This window comes from Sinocyclocheilus grahami, unplaced genomic scaffold, assembly GCF_001515645.1.
Source record: "Sinocyclocheilus grahami isolate Dianchi unplaced genomic scaffold, SAMN03320097.WGS_v1.1 scaffold822.1, whole genome shotgun sequence".
Classification (NCBI taxonomy): Eukaryota; Metazoa; Chordata; class Actinopteri; order Cypriniformes; family Cyprinidae; genus Sinocyclocheilus; species Sinocyclocheilus grahami.
In genome coordinates this window covers 257,612-262,398 of record NW_015506001.1, presented here as the reverse complement: position 1 = coordinate 262,398, position 4,787 = coordinate 257,612, and the positions used below count along the sequence as shown (strand labels likewise).

General features: G+C 36.5%; 1 pseudogene; it reads left to right on the top strand.

Annotated features, from left to right (window-relative positions):
* Window positions 1-351: 351 nt before the first annotated feature.
* LOC107562405 (extracellular calcium-sensing receptor-like) lies at window positions 352-4,050 on the top strand (annotated as a pseudogene).
* The last annotated feature ends 737 nt before the right edge of the window (window positions 4,051-4,787 follow it).

Below are 4,787 nucleotides of genomic sequence, written 5' to 3'. Positions count from 1 at the left end.
TGTGTGTGTGTGTGTGTGTGTGTGTGTGTGTGTGTGTGTGTGTGAGTGTGTGTGTTCACTCCTACAAAGCACAAACTCCCGAGTATGAGACAATTCTTGGCCACATTTCACATCACTTCTTGAAATGCAGAAAATGTGATGGTGTTAATGTCTATTTAATTGTGCAGCATTGATCCACTTGTCCATTCTTTGACATAGATGCTTTGAAATGACCTTTACTCTATTCCACTCCTACTTAACCTGCCTCATGTACTGCCCTATGAAGTCACTGGCTACGTTCACAAACAATCATCCATATTAATTGTGCCTATAAAAATGAAAATTATTTATCAGGTCAAATGCATCTGACATATGCAGTTGAGCTCAATCTTTGGGATGCTTTTCTTTCTTTACACAATCGTTCTTTTCCATCAATTTCATACAAAAGCAGAAAAGTATGTATGCCACATGATAGGAGACCCGAAGTACCCGCTGTTATCCAAGGATGGAGACATGACTATTGGAGCACTTTTTCCAATCCGAAGCATAGAGACGATGCCTTCATTTGCGTTTACAAAAAAACCTCAGCCTCTGTCATGCTCCAGGTTTGTTACATTTCAAAGATAATGTATTTAATACAGCTAGAGTTTCTCTCACACACACACACACAATTATTATTTTGCTGCAGTGCGTTTGGGTATTTATTATTATTATTGTTGTGTATTTTGCCTACTTGTTGTTAACAGTGTGAATCTGAGAGATTTCAGAAGGGCACAGACCATGATTTTTGCCATTGAGGAGATTAACCGAAGTGAAAGTTTGCTTCCAAATGTTTCTATTGGCTACAGAATCTATGATACATGTGGTTCAAGACTCTCTTCTATGAGTGCAACTATGGCATTGATGAATGGTCATAATGTTGCAGCAGGGGACACACACATATGCAAACAGTCTCCGATACATGCGATCATTGGAGAAACAGAGTCTTCTGCAACAGTGATTCTGTCCAGAACTACAGGACCTTTTAAAATTCCAGTGGTAAGGGGCAATAACACTAAATATATTCCACTATCTTCATGCACATTACTGTTTCACTGTTTCCTGTGCTTTCTTTTTCAGATAAGTCACTCAGCCACATGTGAATGCCTCAGTAATAGGAAAGATTACCCCTTTTTCTTCAGGACTATTGCTAGTGACTACCACCAGAGCAGAGCACTTGCATACATAGTCAAGCTCTTAGGCTGGTCTTGGGTTGGAACTGTGAATACTGATAATGACTATGGAAACAATGGCATGGCAATATTTCTCAATACAGCCCAGGAGGAGGGGATTTGTGTGGAGTACTCTGTAAAATTCTACCGAACAGAGCCTGACAAACTCCAAAAAGTGGTAGAGACAATTAAAAAAAGCACAGCAAAAGTGATTGTTGCATTTCTTACCAGTTACGAGATGTACAACCTACTTGAACATCTAAGTATTCAAAACATTACAGGCCTCCAGATGATTGGTGTGGAAGCATGGATAACAGCAAAGCGTTTGATCACTCCAAACAGTTTTCATGTACTGGGAGGGTCACTGGGTTTTGCAGTGAGAAAAATTGATATTGAAGGTTTTGAAGATTATGTTACAAAAGTATTCTGGGAAACAGCATTTCCATGCTTACACACTGAGGGAAATTCTTCTCAATATGCATTAAATTGCAACATATATCGGGATCTGCTTGTGCTAAAAAACTTCAGTGATGATGTGCCTGAACAAAGATATGCAAGTAACGTCTACAACGCAGTTTATGCTGTTGCTCATTCATTACACAGTCTACTCAAGTGCAAAGAAGGTTGTGAAAAAGATCTGTTAATACAACCACAGCAGGTAATATAATTTTAAAAAGAGAGCGGTAGACAGATGGAACATAAGAGCAAGAGAATAAACCATTTCTGTTTAAATGTGTTACAATGCTTTTTTTTCTCAATAGGTAGCTGAGGCTCTAAAAAAAGTAAATTTCACTGTAAAGATGGGAGATAGAGTGTGGTTTGACAGCACTGGTGGCGTAATAGCCCAATACGAAGTCATAAACTGGCAGCAGGACTCTGATGGATCAGTCCAGTTTAAACCAGTGGGATACTATGATGCCTCACTGCCCACCGACCAGCGCTTTTTGCTTAATGCTGAAAACATAATCTGGGTTGGAGGACAGCTGGAGGTAAATGGCACTAAATTGTTTATTCTAAAGAGGGTTTTTTTTTTGTTAAGTTATGAAGTCAAATATATACTTAAATTGACCAATAAAAAGAAAATAAAGCACAACGCAAGTGTAATTTTAACAGAAAAAAAAAACCTTGGCACTGTATCTGTTTAAATTCAGGACAGAAAATTTAGAGTCCAAACGACAAAACCATTTACAAATGTATATAATTCCACATTAGTTTGAAAAAGCTAATATGACTAACATCTTGAAGAATCAAATGAATATTGAAAGAAACAAACAAACCTTGCATTATTTTTTTTTGGTGGATGGGGTCTCTCCAGTGGTTTAAATTGTATACAATGTATTTATATTGCTTACTGGCACTGGAAATTGTGCTCAATTTCTGTAACAGCACTTTTATTTGATTTTTGTTTTTGGTGGATGGGGTCTCTCCAGTGGTTTAAATTGTATACAATGTATTTATATTGCTTACTGGCACTGGAAATTGTGCTCAATTTCTGTAACAGCACTTTTATTTGATTTTTGTCCAAAAAAAAAAAAAAACACTGTCATGGTTTATTGCCTAAATTATGAAATACTCTTTTCTCAATAATACTGGTGAATGTATTTTTGTTCTTAAGAGTCGGTTAAATAGCACTATGTATGCTATTTAAAAATATATACTGTATTTTTACATGTAGAATATATACTGTATTTTTACATGTAGAAGCCGAGGTCTGTGTGCAGTGAGAGCTGTCCTCCGGGCACTAGGAAGGCTACACAAAAAGGAAGACCTGTCTGCTGTTATGACTGTATACCATGTGCAGAAGGAGAAATCAGTAATGAGACGGGTAATCTTCAGTCCATCTTCCAGCTTCTACAGTTTCTGCATGCAGTGACTTAACAAAGGAGTTCATAAGTAAAACCAATATATTTTTGTTTATACTGTAATGATCACATTTTCCTTTCCAGATTCAAATGACTGCAAGCAGTGTCCAGGGGAATACTGGTCTAATGCTGAGAAAAATAAATGTGTGTTAAAGGCTGTAGAGTTTCTCTCATTCACAGAAATTATGGGTATAGTGCTAGTCTTTTTCTCACTGTTTGGAGCAGGATTAACTCTGCTGGTGGCCATCCTATTTTACAGTCAGAAGGACACCCCCATAGTAAAAGCAAACAACTCAGAGTTGAGCTTCCTGCTGCTCTTCTCATTGTCTCTGTGTTTCCTTTGTTCACTTACTTTCATTGGTCGGCCCACTGAGTGGTCCTGTATGTTGCGTCACACAGCATTTGGGATCACTTTTGTCCTCTGTATCTCCTGTGTTCTGGGGAAAACAATAGTGGTGTTAATGGCCTTCAAAGCTACACTTCCAGGAAGTAATATCATGAAATGGTTTGGGCCTGCACAACAACGACTCAGTGTTCTTGCCTTTACACTTATACAGGTTCTTATCTGTGTGCTTTGGCTAACAATATCTCCTCCTTTTCCCTACAAAAATATGAAATATTATCATGAAAAGATCATTCTTGAATGTAGTCTGGGTTCTACTACAGGTTTCTCTGCTGTGCTGGGTTATATTGGCCTACTGGCTGTTTTGTGCTTTATTTGAGCTTTTCTGGCTCGGACTCTGCCTGATAATTTCAATGAAGCTAAATTCATCACATTCAGTATGCTCATATTCTGTGCTGTATGGATCACATTTATCCCAGCTTATGTCAGTTCTCCTGGAAAAGTTACTGTAGCTGTGGAGATATTTGCCATTTTAGCTTCAAGCTTCGGTTTACTATTTTGCATATTTTCACCAAAATGTTATATTATGCTGTTTAAACCTGACCAAAATACAAAGAAACATATGATGGGAAAGGTTCCATCCAAGTCCTACTGAGAGAGTGAGATGTCTATATTAACACTGGATCATGTTTTTGTTGTTGTTATGGATTTTTTTCCCAATAACAATTTTAAAACATTTACAAATAAATTGATTAAAAATAAATAAACCATTATACTTTTATAGCTGTGTAAATAATTTCAATAACAAACATACAAATGTAGCTTACATTACTACATCTCTAAAATATTTGTTATCCAAAACAGAGGCTAAGCAGAATGTGTACATGATTACAAGGTGTACCAGGTTTTCTCTGTAAATTATTTATTAGCTTATCACAGAATAATTACAGTTCCAGAATAAACATGTTAGAGTTTCAGATTCAGAATTACAAAAATAATATTGTGGTGAGATGTCTTCTTTAAACTTATTAAGAAAAGCATTACAGGGATAACATCTATGCAGTATTTTAAAATGAATTCCTTTTTACCTTATTTGGTAACAAACTTGTTAATGGTTGACCATATTTTATCAGTAGAAGGTATAGAAAACAAATGTTTCCATTTTCACAAGTGGCTTTGGATAACAACTGATATCTTGAGTAACATGCTTTCTGATGTAAGACTTATCACAATTTTTATCCAAAATATGAATACCTCCAATAACAAGCTTTGGAATCTGCCAGTCAATCGAGTTGTGACTGAGATTTCACAAGGTGAAGCAATTTGGTGAAGTAGAGATGATTTTCACAACCAAATTGTAATCTCCAAACAAAGGCTCAATTCCTCAGAAAA